The 21,032-nt window shown below is 39.4% G+C and overlaps 1 long non-coding RNA gene across 1 annotated transcript; it reads right to left on the bottom strand.

Moving 5' to 3' along the window:
* Window positions 1–17,489: 17,489 nt before the first annotated feature.
* On the bottom strand, window positions 17,490–20,485 carry LOC121242010. The gene is made up of 3 exons (XR_005935874.1): window positions 20,362–20,485; window positions 19,176–19,222; window positions 17,490–17,745 (listed from the first exon to the last, which is right to left on the bottom strand). It is a non-coding gene; the product is annotated as an uncharacterized LOC121242010 (long non-coding RNA).
* Between the last annotated feature and the right edge of the window lie 547 nt (window positions 20,486–21,032).

Consider the following 21,032-nt stretch of genomic DNA (forward strand, 5'->3'; position numbering starts at 1 on the left):
CCGTGCGCTGCCCAATGGCTCCACAGCTCCCACGACGACCTCCCCTCCCACCAGCCATCATCCTCCACCGAAGCAAGCCCCTGTTGTGCAACCCTCCCTCCTCTCTCATGGCCAGTAGCCGGAATGGGTCTTGACCCATTTCCCCATCGTGCGCCACCGTGCACGGCACCCACGACCACCAAGTGACGCCGTTGACTTCCTTCTTCCTCCCCTTTCCTCCTCCACGTGACCCGAGGCCCATAGCTTCTCTCCACCACACGGGTTTCCCCCTCATGCATGCACGGGTTGCATGTCCTCCACCACCGTGCACTGCCACCCACGGTGGGTAACCACCGTCATCAGCCTCCTCAGGCGGCCACCAAGCCAAGCCAACCACCCATGGCCCCGATCTGCCACCCATGCACGCACACTCTCTCTTAGTCTCGTACGGCCTTTCCTCCATTTCACGGCCTTGAACCGCCGTCGTGAGCCACCGTGGCGCCACCTCAACGCCATCACGAGATCCACCACATTTCTCTTAGCCGAACCCTAAGTCCAAACCACCACTTTATGCGGTGCGTAACCACTGCATGTGATGGACAGTCACTACGCGTGATTGACCGCCACTGCACTCGGCTAGAGCCGCCGTGTTATGCCCCTCACCGCCATCACAAGGCCATCATGAGCCCTTCCAAGACCACACCTAGCTATCCAAATGCCCAAATGGTCCCTGTACATGGCATAGCTGCCCCGTACGTCCTTTCCGACATCATCGGCTGTGACTATCAACGAGCAACGCACGGGTTATCCCATCGATGGTATAACCCTCTATCCCTCGTTAATTATATTAGATATTGATTAGTTGACTAGGTTGTAGACTGTGCTGTTAATATTAATGGAGTTGTGGTATTGTGATGTGGTGCTATGTGATGAAGTGTTGGGCATTCTGTGTAATGAAGTGTTGAGCATATATGTGTTGGATGGAGATGTATTGTGCCATGTAGTATGCTATGTAGTGTTGGGTGTAATTAGGAAGTGCGTTATGTAGTGTGGACTGTGTTGTAATGGTGGCGTGGTATATGTATGGAATGGGAACAGTACACGCTAAGTGTACTCTGTGTGTGTGTGGCGTAATGTGCGACAACGAGAGTATATGTAAAATATACCCTCCTGGCGTATTGTGAAACGGGATGAGTACGAGTGGAGTGTACTCAGTGGCGTAGTGCGTGTAAAAGGAGTACACGCGGAGTGTACTCCATGTGGTGGAGTGATGCACCATATGGCGGATATGCCATAATGGTGATGTACAGTAGTGTGTATGAAGGGAGTACACGATGAGTGTACTCTGTGTGAGGTATGGTATATGTAGGGAGTACATGTGGAATGTACTCTATGTGGTGGACGATACACCATATGGCGTGTATGTCATAGTGATGATGTGGCGTAACGTGCATGGAGTATATGCAGAGTGTATTCCATGTAGTGAAGTGACGCATCATATGACGGGTACGCCATAGTGATGATGTGGCGTAGCATGTGAGAAGAGAGTACGCATGGGATGTACTCCATAAGGTGCAACGATATGCCATGTGGCGTGTTGCAGAAATAAGGATGGTTATGTGATTTATGGGGGTGGAACGTGATGGATAGTGTCGGGAATTGTGGAACAGTGTCCCGAAGTAGCTATGGTGAGGCCTGTAGTCTAAGGTGACGGGTGTCACCATACTTGACTTATGGCTAAGAATAGGCGTGAAGTAGCGGAACAAGTGTAAGAGTACTCAGCGGAAGCATGACTGGGCAACGTCACAAAGTGACGTGGTTACTGGCAGACATGCTTATGACGGGTGAAATGTTAGAGTGTAGGAATGGCATAACGGGAACGTGATGAGGTATCACTGTGTGACGGGAGTAAGTGAGGAACCGTACTCGTGATGAGTCAGGAGTTGACGTCGCATAATGTTGGGTAACGCGACAAGGTCACAGTGTAGCTCTGGAGCAATCTCGGGTTATGTGATGTGACATAAGGCGTAGTTGTGAATGGAGTCTTTTCTTGTTAAGTGTTGGGATGAACTGTCAAAAGGGATGGGTAGCATGAAGAGTCATGCTTGCCGGGTTAAGAGAAGATTGGTGTTAGAGTATGGCCCTTGTCCCTACAGCAGGTGATCAACATGTTATATGTTGATCTTAGGTGATAAAGGGATAAGGCACATGTGTAACATGGTGAGACACATGTGTCGGACGGATTCATCATATGTAATGGGTAATCTATCATGAGTACAGTTACACATTGCTTGAGCCTCAGAGTTGGCTTAGAGTCGTGTGGCTTGGATGGATGGGAATGAGGATTAGTATGGGCTAAGGTGCATGAAGGTAGTGACGGGCATATTATCTAGGATTGGGATGCGTGATTCCATCGGTCGGAATCATGCATCGAATGTAGTTGTAAAAAGAGTAAGACGAATGTCTTAATCCTTAGGTGAATAATGGGTTTACTTTAGTGGATGAGCACTCGAGACAAGACTTTGAGTTGGAAGATGTGGTGACCATAAGTGCTCCCCGAAGGGTTTAACATAGTGAAGGGCACGTAAGTGCATGGGATAGAATGAGAGTGTTCTAAGTAAAGCGTGGTTCTATTTCTAATTTAAGTTGATTATGCATTAGATAGTGAATGACGTTAAGGTTATGTGTATGCATGTAGGTTGCCATCTGACAAGCACATGAACGGACTGAATGACATGTAAGTAGCATGGAGTCCATGTAAATGTTACGTTCATACTCTTCTAGAGTTTCCCAAGATACAAGAAACGCTTTTCCTTTAAGATGCTCACGAAAAGAAATGAAAGACGCTTTAAGAAAGAAAATGCTAAGAGTTCAAAGGTATAAGTATGTACGGGCCCTCCTTGGCAGCCCCTGTTTACGCACCCAAAGTATTAATTGTACGCATGTAAATGGATGACTATACGCTATATCTATTGTATGTATTTTTTGAGAAAATCCATAAACTGATGAAAATGCATGAAAGGCATGACAACGGATGCTTTTATGGATCCTACGAACCGACGCTCTCATATGCGCCACGAGGTGATGCTCGTGGATGCCATGATTGACGATGTTCAAGGTGACGCTTATGGATGCCACGAAAGCTGACGTTTAAGCCCATGTATGTCCTTAAATGAAGTTTTCCACGAACGAACTGTTAAAGAAAGGATAGAACTGAAATGAACTAAAAAACGAAAAGACCATTTTCAGGCTTACACCCCAAACGATATTTTCTCATTAAAATAAATGTTTTCTCATGAAAAGAAAGGACTGTTAAATGAAAGAAAGAAATGAATGAAAGCTGCAGCTCTTTCGAGCTGACATGAACGAATGAATGAAAAGCAAGAAAGAAAGAAATGAAAGCATGAATGTATGAAGATACGTAACGGCCGCATGAACGAATGAAAAGGGTACCAATGAATGGGCAGATTGCAATGCCGGGTAAGTAGTACTGGAAGTGCACTCAGTGCTGCTCCCTATGAAAGGGATTCCCAATCTGTAGCCACGGGCGGAATCCGGATCCAAAGGAAGACAGCTAACCCCAAACACACGGGGAGTAACAGTGTGTACTGACCTATGAAAGTGATAAGAACGAATGGATGTATGCATGTATGTACAAACGCACGAATGCATGAACCTTTAAGAAATGAAGGCACTGATGGGGGACATGTTTTAAAGAAAGGAAAGCCTTTTTAAAAGAAAAGCCCCGTCCAATGATGTTTTCAAAAGAACGCACGTATGCACGTAAACATGCACGAACTCTTGAAGAAATGAAGGCACTGACGGGAGAAACGTTTTACGAAAAGGATGCCCATGTTTAAAAGAGAAAAACTCCGTCCAGTGAAGTTTTCAAACAAACACACGTACGACACGTATGCACGCACGTAATAGTATGTACGAGTGATGAATGCATGAATGAAAATCTATGTTGCTATATTTTAACTGTATGAAGTAATGCTTATGAGTCTTCGACTCATTTTAGTTTTTACGCATGTCCCTCCCCCCCACAGGAGCTGCATGATCAGGACGGACATGGCCCATGGGGAAGAGCACGAAAGTCTAGGCACGAGTTTTAAACGTACGAGAAGCCTTTTTATTTCAAGATTTATGTTTTCCGCTGTAAACCTCTTTTATTGTTAAAGCACATTTTAATTTATAAACGTGGAGTATCGCATACTGGTTGTGCAAGTGAAACGTTTTAAATAGGACGGTAATTCCCGTCATCCTTTTTATAAAATATTTTGGAAAAAGTCCCACCACAAGGACGGGCTTTACAACATGTGATTTCCACAGAGACCTAGGTTTGGTTGCATGGTGTCAATGTCGATTTTCCTGCTCGTCGAGAGGCGTTGGTTTGGTTACTCACCCAAAGCGTTGGTCTTGTCTGCTCACCAAGAGGCATGGGTCTCGTTACACATTGAGGGGTGTGGGTCTTGTTTCCCCCAAAGTGGAGTGGGTCTTGTTGCTCGCCAAGGGGCATACCCATCATGAATGCAACTGGCAACCGGGATATATTATCTGCACTTGTATGACTGCGGCGAAGTGTTGCTTGCCATGAGGGTGGCGACATGCATTACAATTATGTTGGCCGTTGTGTTGCAGTGGAGTTATGGTTTCGATTTGTTGGGTGTAGTGGATCTTTTGAAAGTCCATGGGTACACGGCTCCGATACGCAATAGTTGCCAACATTGTGTATCCCATGCACATTGCAGGTTTTACGTGGGACATGCACATACGTGTATTTTGGCTAGTAGGGCATGAATGTACGCATAGTATACGTCATTTATCTGCTATATTCTTCCCATGTTTTCCCATTATTTCACATATTTTAGTAAAAGAAATACTAAAGGTAGGGAAACTTATCTAAACTTTCGTTGATGATCCAGTGAGTCGGAGAATATCTTTCTCCTTATTTCGGTGTATCGATCTATGGCATGAGGTTTCCATGCAGATTTGTGGTGAGAAGCACTGACAAACTCTGTGGCAAATAAACTCAGTGGGTGGCTACTTTGTTCTGAGTTGCACCTCATAGGTCGCTGCAACTTGCAACCTGCTTGAGTGGTTTGGTGACTAGACCTTCACTGTGAGTTGTAGTTGAGCGAGCTGCTCATGGTGCTACTAGCGAGAACAGCGAGGGACTTTGGCGAGCAACACTGTGAGGTGTCTGGACCTCCTTGTCGGCAACATAAATGTCCGGCGAAGCAGGTGGTGGTTGAGCTGGGGGCAGTTTTTTTTGTGGATCTTTGGCAGCATCTGTCCTCCGTCTGCACTGTGCGTAGTGTGAACTACTTTAGTGGTTGAGGACCACCTCGCCTATGACAGGGAGCTCCAACGGTGCAGGTGGTGGCTAGCAGTGGTAGAGGACCACTACAGATGTTGGGTTTTTATGGATCTTAGGCAGCTTCTGTCCTCCCTCTACGCTGTGCGTAGTGTGAACTGCTTCGGTGGTTGAGGGCCACCTCGTTGACAGCAAGGAGCTTCGAAAATGCAGGTGGTGGCTGGCAGTGGTAGAGGACCCCCTCATTGGTTACGGAGGGCATCGGCAAGTTGTGAGGTGGTTGCTAACAGCCTCGCTAGCTAGTGAGTTATTGGCTGGTGGCGTTGCCCGCCTCTGTTTACTAGATCTAGGTGTGCCATCGTGCGGGGAGCGCATCGTCGAAAATAGAAAATGCCAGCAAGCCAGTTCATGGCCATCGGCAGCCTCAATTGTCCTTGGGCAGCTGATGGGTGGTCTCCAACATGCTTCTAGGTCGTTCGAAGTGAGACATCGGTGGGGAACCCCCATTGGCTCTGTCCCGGAGTTGGATCTTGGTGCTAAGACTAGGATGCACTGCATACAAGGGTGTGGTGGGCGGGGAAGCTGCCATGCACAATGATCGTTGAAGGGCGCCGAGTAGGTACGCACGCCAACGGGCCATGCATGAGCACGTAGCGTGTAATGCAAACATTGCCAAATGTTTGGTGCTTGATCCTAGCACACGCCCCATTTTGGGGGTCCCTCCACCCATATATATATATATATATATGTATGTATTACGTTCTCACAATATTGACGAATTGAAATAATAGGTGCAAGCTTGAGGAACTTATCTGCTTTTTTCATGGGGAAGATCTCGTGAGTCGTGGAATTCCCTACTCTCCTTTCTGGCATTAAGAAATTGTTGTTTGCATGTGATTGCGTGGTGGTTAGTATATGAAAATCACGTTGAAGTCTGTAAAGATTCCACAGACAACGCCACTATTAAGAACGTGTTTCATACCACCAACCACACGGATGACCTGCAATGAATAAAAGGGTAGCATTGGTTGCCCTGTGGAGTCTCCGATGCCTAAGTCAGTATAGCAATATGAGAGCAAATGTATAAAGATAGAGATCAAGGCGATGTTACCTCTTGAAGGCTATTTATAGAGGTTATTTCCTTGGAGTGATAGAGTCCAATTTGCATTGTGAAACATTTTCCTTTTAGGATTGTGATTCCATCTCCTGTTAGGAGTGTGCGTCCATTTCCTATTAGGAGTCTGTGTCCCTTCTTGACTTTATCTCTTAGCTAAAACTATGAGGGCTCAAATATCCCTCCTAAGAACTATGGCAAAAGTGCGGTGAAAAAAACTAAAAGAAACACTTCAATTCATAAGGATACTAGCCGCCATTGTTTAGCACAACACTCAATTCATAATCCAAGAAACAAATTAATGGCTACAAGTAAACAAACAAAGTGAAAAGCTTACAAGCTAATCAGTAGCACAAAATACAAAGGGTTAGTATTATATATATGAGGCTGGTGTTCGATGATGAATTTAGAAAACAACACAAAATACATAAACATTACGACAAATATGTATTATGCATGCATATCGATCAATGTTTATTTGTTTTGTATATGTTGCTCTCACCTCTTGATGGGAGGTTTTGAATGAGACTAGGTGTTTTCTGACTTTTCAACATGTGTTTTTAGCAGATACTTGCTATAATAACCATGTAGAAGACAATTTTCAGGGTAGCACAACACTTGATGAGTTCATCATCTAAGAAACAAACTAATGGCTATAAGTAAAAAGCCAAATGATCGTTGTGGAATCATCTTTCAAAATTCAAATAAGAAAGCTTTTGGGCTTGCTTCTCATGAGATTGGGTGAGGGAATCGGAAAGGGACTCATAAACCAGGTAGATGGGGACCATCGAAGAAGTGCCTTGAAGGAATCATGCACCTCAACTAGTTTATTAGAGCATCTCTCAAAACTCAAAATGCACATGTTCTACAGGTCTTTGAGTCATTCTAAAATCATTGAGCAAATAAATTGTGCTCTTGTTTCTTATTTAACGGACTTGAGAAGATTTATATCACCTCACTAAGATGATTATCATTGTTGCAAATCATAAAATTATATTGCATATATAATGTTCCTAAACCCAAAAGTTAAGATCAATAGAGTGAGTTGCCCATAATCCCAACCAACCAACATAAGCAATTTTAACATTATATATCAAACATATGACAGTGTTAATTTTAATAGCAAATACCAATTCAAGTCTTAAAATACCAGAGAGAACAAACAAAAAATGAAAGGAGAATCACACCTGAAACGCCAAAGAAATAGAAGCAATAAGGGCTATCATGAATTCAATCCATTTTTCTTCTTACACATGCTCTTCAACTACAGTGCAATGTAGATATAATGTACTTTCACCCAATTCAGGAAAGTCAAAGAGGCTTGAGCAATAACTAAGATTAAGGCCATTTGAAAGGAATAGCAATCTTAGAAATATTAAGGCCATAATGAAGAGGTAACAATCTTAGAATTGCTTATATAAATTGGCCATATATTGGCAAAAATAAAATGATAAAGAGGTCTTATAGGGTGATACTTGCCTTTGCCAGATTACACAAATAGTGCAAAACCAAAACCATACTTGTGGCATTGCCAGTGACATTCAATAGTTAGGTTGCCCTACACAACCTTGTTCTCAGCCAAATGCTAGATGGAGGTCAGTGTCATTGTAACATCAATAATGGGTGGTCAAGCTCAAATGCTGCAAACATGGATAAACCCAAAAGAAAATTACCAGTCATTATGATGAGACCATTAATGAAGAAAAGCCATGGGGTTTTAGATTACGTGTGTACCAACTGAGGCCTCTTCTGTCGTGGATACCAATTCGATTAATCTTTTAAAAAGTAATTCTACTAACTTTTCAATTTCTTCATTGGACACATCTAAATGAACATCGACATTTTCAAGGAGCACATCTTGATGGTGATCTTTTGCATTCTCTTCATACTTGTGTATCAGATGGATTCTGGAAGTTGTAAAGAACACAAATTTTGAGTAAGTATACATAATCATGATCTGAGCTTGTTAAAGTAAGAACTCTTGAAATACAACACCATCAGGCATCACCAATGATTTCAACACCATAACCAATATCAAGAGTTGTATCTGAGGAGATCGCAGACAAAGGTCCAATAACCACACATTTGACGATTCCTCTAATTTCATTTGAACACAAGATCCCATTAATGTCAATTTCAAACGAATTATTGTTTGAGGTCTCTTTGTAAAAGTTAAACCAGTCTCGAATCCAATTTCTAGAAAATATAAGGTCACCTAAAGTTCCCTCAACAAGTTCCTATTAAATTTAACCAATAAATCAAAGCATATTTACACATAAAAGAGACAGATAATAGAGAGATAGCAACATAGACAGGCACTTACCTCATCCAATAAGAGATTTTTCACATGTTCCCCTACACATTGCTCTGATTCAACTTTATTCATTGCACTAACATATATCAATGGAACCCACAAAACCCACTCAAACATCTTAACTCACGAGTATTCAAAAATAAATTCAAATTATCTTAGATACTCTTAACATCCTAACAGACCCACAATCTCCTCAAGTGCATGTGTCTCCCCATCCACAGTTTGGTTACTGAGAAAACAGGGGAACATAACAAAAATTGAAGATTCCACCTAAACAACCATCTTCATGCAGCACACCTAGATGATTTTTCACTCTCTCTTCATGTATTATATGGATTCCAAAAGCTTAGAAGAATACCGATTTTGAAGTGCAAAAAAGTTGTCTCCCTCTATCTTCAAAGATTCTCCAACAAGGTAGTCCAGCCAGACATGTTCTGAACACATTTCATGATCTGAATCGACGGAATCAAATGTTTTGTCTGTAATAAACCTTTCGAGATGCACACCATTGATCTCAACACCAATAGAGAAATTTTCATTGAATTTCTATATAGAGGTTGAGTGAATGAGTCCGATAACAACACAAAAAGCAATTCCCCTGTTCTCATCCAAACACAGGGGTTCATTAATTTTAATATATATTTCCTCCTTATGATGGATGGCCCAATCTTGGAGCCCACTTCCCACAAATCCAGTGGTAAGTTGATTTTGCCAATCTGGAATCCTGTTTCCCACAAAGATTATGCCAAATGACCACCTTATTTATTTTAGTGGCAAAAACTAAATTAGGTCTTAAACATTAGATTTTAGTGCAAGAGTATAGTTCTTCCATGAGATCACTATTCCAAAGTATAAATTGGTATAAACATATAAACATGGTCCATCATACACAAAAGTTTATTGGGGCTAAAACAGGGCAATGTCTGAAAAATGGCACAAAGATACAAGCTATTTTGGCAGCAATACATTGTGAAGCTTCGAACAAGCACCATCAGTAAATGAACAATACAAGAAACAAAATTAATATCTATAAGTAAGTGAACAAATACAAAAGCTTACAACCTAATTAACACCTTTTTCTGGTATTTAGAAATAAAGGGAAAAAAATATAATATAAGGAAAATATCACTTGAAAATCGAAGGAAACACACATGAAAGATATCCCAACCAAACCACATATATTTACTTACTTGGGTTATCATTAATTGAATTGATGTTGATAAGTACTTTTTCCATTCTTGTATCAAAGCTTCATCCATTCTTCTTTTTTTATTTGCTTTACTTTCATTCTTGTATATCACTCTGGCTCTGCAACTTTTATAAAATGACACTATCCTATGATAGAGATTAAATTGGACTCACAAATTGTACAAAACTTTTAGCTCAAAAGATTGTAAATTGGAGTACCCCACCCATACATCATATTCGAACCAATCCAAATTAATCAATTCCACCCCTTCTTGAATACTCCATACATGATTTGAGTCGTTACTGGTTATCATAGCATCAATAGTACTCTCCTCCCAATTATCAGCATCTTTAAAAAAATTTACGACATATAATACAATTCCGCTTATCTTCTTCAAATAGGGCAGCCCCTCAATATCTATTGCCCACTCTTCTTGTTCTTGTTGTTCATCTTCTTCTCCTCTCTGTCTAGCATCATCATCAAGCACCTTCACAATTTCATTATTTTTAAAAATTGATGAGCGTAACTCATCCACTCTGGAATCTGATTTTTTGGAAACAAAATAGCATCATAATCATAGTCCCTGTTAAACCAATATCATCATCAATTTAATTTAAGCCATACATGCATACTATTAAACATGAGACATACACACATACCTTCCACAATAAAGGATTTTGCACTTTATTCCATATATTCACATGCATTTTGTAGCAGCCAGGGAAATCAATACTTTCTAGCGATCTGATGTGGCTTCCATTGAATTGCAATATTTTTTTTACTTCTCCAAATCTTTCTAGTGATTTGCAACCCTGAACATCTACACTTATATTTGGTGGAAGCTGTAGTATTTCTTCACGTTTTTGGCAATGGCATAAGTAAAGATCAGTTAGTGTAACGAATCCTTCGATGCTTGTGGGAAGGCTAACAATTTCAATCCCTGATGGATCTAATGAATGCAAAATGGCGGAGGAGTTAAAAATGGTAAATAAATTATATATTGGAAAGAAAGTTTTATCTTATTGGAAACAACTTTGAAGATTCAACACTTGAAATGCAGTGCTCCCATTGCTTGAATTCGTTGGAGGTGCCAATTCATGCAGTTGTTCTTCTCGTAATGATATCTCCTCTTAAATTGAAAAGGATTGCTTTTAAAAACGTAAATTATGATTTACAAACACTCTAAATCTTTTTATCTATCCAAATGCTTCCGGATGCAAGCTTATCTCCGCATTGCCTTCAGGTAAATCTACTGCCATGCCTTTAATTTTGTTTGGCTCCTAATATAAGAGAATGCATACGAGTGTCAGCAAAATTATTGCATAAAGTTGTTTAAGATATTTTGTAACATCCCGTATTTTAGTGTATTTTTTTTAATTGAAAGATTATTTGTTATTAATTTAAAATTTATTATCTTGTTTTAAAATTGTTGGATTTTTAGTTGTGTTATTTTTATGATTTTTAATTTACGAAAATTATTTTTTTGAAGTGCTTTCTCTAAATTAATTATTTTTTATGCGTTTAAATTTTTCTCAAATTAAATTAACTTGTTGTGGGGTTTAATTATTTATTTTCACTTTAATCACTGCGTTTAAATTATTTTATTTTACTTGCTGTGTTAAAATCGTCTCCGTTGGATCATTTTTGTGACCCAAATTATGAGGATTGGACCTCGTTTCTTTTCCCTCCAATTTTTCTTCCTCTCCTTTTCTTTTATTTTCTTTCTTTTCTTTTTTTCTTCTTCCTTATTTCTCCCCTCCCCCGTGCGCGACACGGCCCGGCCGACCAGCTCCCCCTCCCTCCGGCGACCTCACCCCCCAAATCCCAGCCCCTACCTCGCCGCCGGTAGCCCGCACGCACCCCATGAAGCCGCGGGCCACTTTCACGCTAGCGCCGCCGTGAGCCAGCGGTGGCCTTCACCGCCCATCCCTTTGTGTTCCCCTGCCGCCGGCGACCTCACCCCACCAACCTCATCTCCATCCGCGCCGCCGTTAACCACCAGTAGCCCTTCAAAGCCGCGGCCACCATTCGTTCCAGCGCCGCCGTCGCACCACCTCCGGCCACCATCTCTTCACTACATCATCCTCGACTTCCTACCGACCCAATGGACCCAACCTCACCTCCGATCTGTCACCGGTGAAGCCCCACCATCAATATTTCCGTTTTGGGTGTTTTTGCACTACAACCGCCTATTGCGCCGCCACCCACGGCCAACCACCACCACCACTAGCTTCACCGACATCCCTAAGGCCTACCCTATCAATCTGGGGTCTTCGTTTGCACCCGTTCAAAAGTAGGTCTTTGAGACCCTCGGCCACAGTGCATTTGGCACTGTTTTGTTGCTGCGTTGTCGCTTCGTACAACTCCGTGATCTTTCAAAAATTATATTATAGCATTGTAAGTATTTTTTCAAAGAACTTTTGATATTTAAATGTATTTCTGCGTTAATTCATATTTACTGTGAATTTATTGGTTGTGCCGGACTGAGTCCGAGGAGTAAGGGGATCGGTTGGATTGGATGATGGAGTTGTTTATGTGAGATTGGTTTATGCTAGGAAATTTGTTGGCTGTTTCGGGTTTAAATATTGGTGTTTTGAGTTTGACGTCGGTCATGGTGAATATTGATGATTTTTAGGAAGTGATGATATATTTTTGGATTATTGGTTTGATGTATTGGAAATGTTTAGAAGGGTTTGTTGGGGCCTTTTTAACATCTAGAAGTGTTGAGATATTTTTTCAAAAGAGAGAGTAGTGTGTAGTGTCGTCCTGATTAAATTGTTAGTAATTGTTTGGGACTGCGAACTGTAGGAATAAGTGTGAGTTACTGGAATTTGAGTTGGCATTGATTTTGATGCTTGTATTGGACAATATTGAGATTGGTATAGAATATTTTGGGTCGAAGTGTGGGCTGTCCGGATTATTATTTGGCTGATTGAGTTTGATTAAACTTACTGAATTATGGTCTAGAAATTGGGTATTAAGTTGTCTAAGACCAATTTTGTGTTGTTGGACTTTAATATTTAGTTTATATTATTTTTATGAATAGGTGACGAGACGGATAGAGACCGTCTTCAAGTCATAGATAATGCGCTGCAGGAGTCAGGTAAGCGGAGTTCCTATGCTAGGCCTTACACGAATTATTTGAGACTGAGGTTGATTTTCTGAAAACTTTGCATATTTTTGTGGTGAAATGAGAACTTTGGAAAAACAAAACCAACCTCGGTCGTTTATTTGCATACTCATGAAATCTGTACGAAAAAGAGAAAAATATGTTCTGACATGCATTGTGTAGACATGAGCTAAATTCTGTCATGTGATTTCTGAAATCTGAAAAATGAGCGATATTGAGTATATAAAAAGTTGTGTATTTATTTGAAAAGATGTGCTGGCTTTTGTGTTCAGTGTGTGTAAACTGTCTGATTCTGTTTTGATACTCTGTATTATTTTGATATAACATCTGAAAACCTTTGGCATGGTGTACTGGTTTTCGTATCTGACTCTGTCTCTGCTTTGCTTTGCTCTGCTCTGCTCTGTTATGCTCTGCTCTGTTTGGGTTGGTACCAACTTCTCTGTCTCTGAGTGCACCCACTTTGAAAACAAAGTGGTTTTATTGTGGTCTTTCCTGTGTGCACACTCGGGGCTCCGAGAAGAATAAAGGAAAGATTTCACCTCTGTCTCTGCCTGGTTTGGCCACCGGGGTTAGCACAACCCTACCACGGGGGTGAAACATGGTCTCTGCTCTGTTTGATGCTCTGTTTTGATCTGATGATGATACTCAGTTTATGTTATGCCAAAGTACTATGAGTTTTACTTGTCTTAAAACCATCGCTCTGTTACTTTTGAAAATATGTTCTGTTCTGCATGATAACTCTGGAAAATATTTTGTTCTGCATGCTCTATTTTGTAAATGCTCATGTTTACACGCTAGCATATGATTTCTGCTTACTGAGTTGTTGATAACTCACCCCCTATCTTCATAATATTTTTCAGATGATGTGGAAAGTCCAACTGAGGACCTGGTTTAGATTGGTAAGCATGATTAAGCTGAGAGAGGATGTTAGAAGAAGGAATTCTGATGTCTTATGTCTTTTAGATTTAATTTTATCTTGGGCTTGGGTTTAGTAAGACTTTTGAAGTTATTAATTTAGTTTGTTATGACTACCGGGAGATTTTGGGACTCCTTAGCTTATTTTTGCTGCATTAATAACTTTGTAGAGTTTCAATGTGGTTATTTAGAGTACTTGAGATTGAATTTTGCTAATAAAGTTTTGGAGTTTTATTTTAGTTGTGTTGGAAAACATGTTCTTAAGTGGCAGGTAGTAATTCTCCAGGCCAGCTGGGTTTGGGGCGTTACATATTTTATGAAAAATAGTACTATGTACTTATCAATTAATATTACACACTATTTTTCTCAAAGATATTTTAAAAATAAGTAGTATTTATCGATTGTTGAAATCTCCAATACTATGTAGACGGATGCTAAAATATATAAGATTGTCTTTTTACCAACTTACATACTCTCATATAACTTTCAATAAAACAAACGCTATCTTGAGGAGACAGTAGACATGAAATTAGAAAATATAGGATATTTGAAACGAAAAAAGGGCATCTAGCTTTCGTACATTTATTGATTCATTTTAATTATTAATAAATGAATTCTATATATATCTACAAATTCATATTGATAATTTAGAGGATATATATATATATTCATTTTGGTATAAATTCATACGATCCATATTTTCGCAAAAAAGAAAAAACCCACTAGGTTTCACTTTTGGAAAAGGAAATAAATGTAAAACCAAATATATTCTTTTTTACACTTACGGTACTTTCTTCCAACACTTCATGGATATCTTTGTGAAATCACAATCTACTACGTTTGTTAGGTTCTTTGGGTGATTCTAGTCGAACAATCTCTCAACCCATATCTTGTAGCAAGTCATGCCTCCAAACATAGTCCTTAATTGGACCTTCACTACTAACAAAGCACTTGTCTATAAGCCTCTTGATTCCATGAACCGGAGAAAAACCACAACCATCAAATATTTTCATGACATTAGCCAAAGGTTCTCCTTTGAAGAAAAATGCAATATCAAGGAACATTTTCATCTCACTATGATCCAATCCTTCACAACTCAGTAAGAGTACTTTCTGAATCTTACCGTTGGGACAATTTTTATACTTATCAAATGCAGTTTCCCAGTGATATATACTTTGACCTTTTAGATCTGAACCTAGCACTGTTAAAACTAATGGAAGAGCTTGAGTATATTTTATTACTTGTTTAGAGAGTTCCACATAATCATCAAGTGGTCCGTCTTTCTTGAAAGCCTGCAAGCTAAAGAGCCGAAGAGCTTCATTATCATCCAAAATCTTCAACATGTATTCTGAATCAACTTCAAAACTTTTTAATAATTTTTTATCTCTTGTTGTTAAAAATGATTCTATTTCCTGGACCAAACCAAGCATGATCTCCAACTAATTTTTCTAGTTGCACCAAGTCATCCACCTCATCAAGAATTAGTAGAATCCTTTTAGAATGAAGTCTATCCCGAATCACATTGACTCCTCAGTCAACATCATTAATATCCATTTTTTCCTAAGATGTCGAAAAGAAGTGTATTTTGTAGCTTACTCAGACCTCCCACTTATTTTGAAGTTTCTCTAACTTCTTTAAAAAAATAACTTCCTTGAAATTGGGAAGAAATCATGTTATAGATATCTTTTGAATTCCAATTCCATTGGTTCCGAATATCCCTACCACGCGTATAATATCATTCTTTCCGATACTTGAATGATGATAAATTTCTCGTAAATGTGACTCCATCCCAATTGGATACTTGGCAACTTTTAATGGTGTTTGGTTTACCATTCTTGAGTCCACCAACTGAATCATTTTTTGGATAAATTCCAACTCATCCCTATAAAAAAAAAGTGAACAAAAGTTTAGGCTTTGCACACGTAAATAACATAGGAATATGATTAAGTTAAAGTATATATTTGTTTTCCTTTATTTTTTCTCCATGACAAAGTGACAACAAGATGTTACGATGTCAAAGAGTAGCCTTTCTCCTTCCTTAATCTAAATGTTTCAATATTAGATTGTGCATTAATTTGTTGTGCCCTTGTGCCATTGTTAGACTTATAGTTTGATTCTTTTGTATGTATTAACAAATGTTTTAACTTATTTTTTCATTCCATTCTTGAATCTGAAACTTATAATTTAAAAGTAGTGTGTTGATGTCATGTTTCATATCCTGAGCTGCCGGACGTCCCGACCACACTGTACCTGCAATATTCAATGGAGATTGGCCTATATGGTATGGGATACCTCCGACGCCTAAGTTAGGTTCCTTGTATCCAATAGAGATGAATAGAAAATGTTAAAGGGGGAAGGGTTCGATAGAACGATCAGAGAGAGCAAGCCCACCTCCATCCTTGGAAGGGGATATATATTACCTGGTGGGATGGACCCTAGTACCTATCATCCGTGGCGTGTTCGTGTACAGGGAATGGCCTTGGTAGCAGACACTCCCTAGCTTGTCGGTTGTAGTCGACAACTTTGTATGGGGCCTACTCTGTCATCCTTCCCATTCTCTTTGTCAGGCACCAAGCAGGACATACTGACTAGCTATTACTCACTCTTTTCGTGACGTACACACCTCGCCAGTCATTTAATGTTGTGTGGCTCTGCTCAGTCATTCCCTCCCCTATCCTTCCTATCACTGATTACCTGGAGGTGGTAGAGTCGTCTTTGGCATTGCGTGCGAGACTTGTCGGCCATTAAATGCAGCAAGCCTTCCCCAGCGGTGCTCCTATGTTCTGAACGCACAACTCTCACCTTTCTCCTCCTAGGCCTCTAGGGCCCAGCCCATTCTTAGCTCCTTTACCGCCGGGCCATCCTGAGGCCCATCTCCACCTTGTGGGTGATAGAGGGCCTTGAGGAACTTGAGAGCCCACTGTAGATTGGGCCTTAACTAGGCCCATTAGAGGGAGTAGCTCCCTTTCACAGGACCCCGTGAATTCCTACCACATGTGTGGGTTAGGAATTCAAAAAGTTTCTATTGTCTCCATTCGGCTGGTATCTTCTCACGTATGCTTGACACCCCACAATGGTTGCATTACCAAAACCGTTACCACATGTCCAAATCGAAGAATGCCAACCAAGAGATGCACAAGATTTTTGCAGCCTCTTAGATCAAATACTTCAAGCCCAGAGAGGTGCCCAATGGATAAAGGCAATTCTTTGATAATGGCGTTCGCTAAACTAAGAATCCTTAAATATTCCCTTTCAAACTCAATTTCAGGGAAATTTTGAAGGCTTAAGCAACCTTGAACCCAAAGGCATTTAAGATACCTAAGCTTGAGGCTTGTTGACAAACTGGTAAGCTTAGTGCAATGGGCAAATGAGAGATGTGACGCCGCCAAATTCCGCTTGGGATCGGACAGACATTTGAAGCGTCGAGACATGCAACACAAGGTTACCTGCCCCCGTTCATGACATATAAGATGCAATATTCATAACATGCATCTAGCATTATGCAATATTCGTAGCGGATAATTTTTTTTCTTTAGCAATACTATGCACCAAACTTAAATATCTCAAATACTTAAAACATACTTCACACATAATGACATACTAAAAAACTGATATCACAACACTAGTCCAAAATGGTTGTGAACAAAAGAGTGCTGGAGATTGAACTCCACAAATACAAGTAGTAATCTGAGGTAACTACTGTACTAACACCTACGTCGCATAGTCGCTTAGTCAACCATTTCCAGTTGGTCAACTCCCGGTTCTCCTTCTGATCTTGTAACAAGATCTACCATTTGGGGGGAATGGTAGTTGAGACTACCACAGTGAGATTTGATTACAAATCTCAGCAAGTTAACAGGAAACTTCCACACAGGTTAATGATGCATGCATGGCAGTAAAAGCATGCATACATAATCAAATCATAAGTAATCATAGCATAACTTGACATACAACATAACATAACTGGCATAACTTAAACTGAAACTGAAGCTTAGCATGAACGTGACTTGAAACATAACATGTTCTTGAAACATAGCATGAACGTGAACTTGAAACATAACATAAACTTGAAACATAACATGAACCTGAGCATGACATAATATAAATGTGAACTTGGAACATAACGTAAACGTGAACATAACATAACATGAACTTGAAACATATTCTTGTCTCATGGGATTACCATGATTGCATGAACGTAAATTTGAACATAACATAACGTGAAACATGACTTGAACGTGAAATGCATGAACTTGGAATCTTATTCAATAGACTTAATCATTAAAGTGACCATATGGGTGCTACACAGGTCCCCTTGAGCCGTGTGTCCCTGCAGATTACCGCATCACATCACAGGTTTCTATACCAGCTGTGAGTGCGTTAATAAGTACACCACAGTTGTTGTGGCCCCACGTATTCTACTTGTCACAATTGCTGTGTCTCACGTAGTGTATGCTCCACAGTTATTTTGTTGTGGCCCCATGACTTATTTTTTTGTGCCACACTTGCTGTGAACACACGTAACATAAAGTGTGGCTCCATCAGCGTTAGTGTCTGGTGCGCTCCGATAACCAATTAATTAAGCCCCATTTGCAACCTGTTGACTGTACTTCATCAACCCATGAAATTTCACACCTATTTAGACACTCCAGCGTGAACAAAGGAGTTTCACTAAGATATTACCTCATCCTAGCGCTTAGGGTCGTGATTGACATGAATAACTTAACTGGCATACATGACATTTCGTAACGTGACGTAACATGAACGTGACATAAAAGATAAAAGTCCTGACGTAGCATAACGTGACATGAACTAAGACGACAAACATGACATACTTCGAGACATAAATGTAACAGAGAACATTTCATAACATGGCATACATGTAATATGCAACATTTCATAACATGGCATACCATATAACAGATAACATTTCTTAACATGACGCAACATGTGACAGTGAATATTACATGATATGAAATACATGTAACAGATGGAATACTTAACATGATATACTTGCAATGTATAACAATGTATAGCAATATGTGACATAATATCTTGTGTAACAGATGAATAATTCATAACAGAATAAATTATGTGTAACAGATAAATATGTAATGACTTGACATGGCACATATGATAACATGCATACATACACTTTAGTTCCCTTACTTGTCACTCATACACATTAAACGGATAGTAAGTTAAAAGCTAACTTACCTCGGTCTTCGTGCTTTTAGACAAAACTCAAGTGCGATCATGAGAAACTGAAAGTAGTGATTTCTAAAAATTAGAACTTAATCACTAACAATTAGGAATATGGAAAAATATTAACTGAGAGTAAAATTTCCATTTTACCCTCTATATGTGGGAAAATGACCATTTTACCCCTAACTTAAGGATTTTTCATCCTAACTCCAAAAATCACCAAAATCTACATACCTTATGTAGATTTTGTCCTAAGTTCAAATATCAATTCATAAAAATTTAAAACTAAATACAACCATCGAAACTCTATATGGCCGAAACTTACAAGGCTATTTCCTTTGATTTTGTTGTAATTCTTTCAAATTTCAAAACTCATGATTAAACCAAAATTTTTCTTCTACTATACTCATAACATATTCCTAAGAATAACCATGTTTTGAATCATGAACAAAAGTCATCAAAATCACTAAAACCATACTTGAACTTTTTGGTTTCTCTTCTAAGTTCAAAACAAATTTTTGTTTCTAACTTGTTTTGATCAACCTCTTGATCCATGACTTATAAAGATGTGATCTTCAAACCAAAACATCAAATGGTTTTAAAAGATGTTCTAAAACAGATCCAAGCTTCAACTCAAGATCACATGGTTAAACATCAACCAAAACATAAATTTAACCAAGAACATCATCACTTTGGCCTAACCGAATATCTCCTTGCATAAAATTTCATATCTTCGAAAATAACATCAAATATCTTCAAAATAACATTCTAACATGTATATAAGAGGCTTAGGATCTTCCAATAAAAATATCAAAGCCATTGGAATAAGATTAAACCATAAAAGATTTAAACTTTCTCAAAACAGAAACTGTTTTTCCTCTTCCAGTTTCTAAGTTTCTAGACCTAAGAAAATATTTCACCAAAACTTTTAATCATGCAACAAATCCTCAACCAATAATCATATACACATGTTAGCAGTACTCCATAAAAATTTCGGACCAAGATCTATTCATTAGCTTGGTCAAAAACTCCAAAATATAACACACTCTCCAGTTTATCGCCCAGAATGACCTTTCTGGGGTCTAAACAACTTTTAACCAACCAAATAATCTTCAAATAGAACGAATAAGATATCCACGTAAACTAGACTCCAAACGAAACAACTTTTATGAAGAAAACGTTGCGAGAAAACACTTACAAAAGCTTCGAAAAAGGCATTCAAAAGAGGTACAAAAAACTGTCCGAGAGTGTCTTTTGTGTTCTATGAAGAAAAAGTGTAAAGGAGAGTTGCTTTTCGTGGGAAGTGGACTGAAAGGAAGCTTGAGTGTTGCCCTTTTCTTCTCTTTAAAAATCAGTCAACATCTTTTCTCAAGGTAGAGTGTAAGAATGAAAGAGTGAGGTGGCCATTTAGCTTTGTGTTTCAAGAACCTTCTAGGCCCTTCTTTGTAAAGATCTAGCCAGCCAAGTGGGGGTACAAAACTTAGCCATGAAGCAATGCTAATGGTAACCAATTTCTTGGGCCTTAATGGGCCTAAATTTTGGGGTTTAAAGAGGGTTTGGGTTGCTATCAAGCCCAAATCCAATATCACTTGGTCCAATCAATTTTTCAAGGTTAACAAGGTTGGATAATGATGTTCTAACACAAATTTGAAGGATTAATAGTATGTGGAAGTGATTTAATCAAGTGATTAAACACAATGCTAGAAATCAGATTAGAAAATGTTTAGAGGTCAACTTTAGGGTTTTGGGGAAACCGTTTAGGGTTCCGATTTCAACAATATTTTTGGGCTTTCAATTGGACTCCCACCATTTAGGATTTCACTAGGATTGAAAACCTCATTGGTCTGGCACAATTTGGTTGATCAGATG

Source organism: Juglans microcarpa x Juglans regia, chromosome 8D, assembly GCF_004785595.1.
Source record: "Juglans microcarpa x Juglans regia isolate MS1-56 chromosome 8D, Jm3101_v1.0, whole genome shotgun sequence".
NCBI lineage: Eukaryota > Viridiplantae > Streptophyta > Magnoliopsida > Fagales > Juglandaceae > Juglans > Juglans microcarpa x Juglans regia.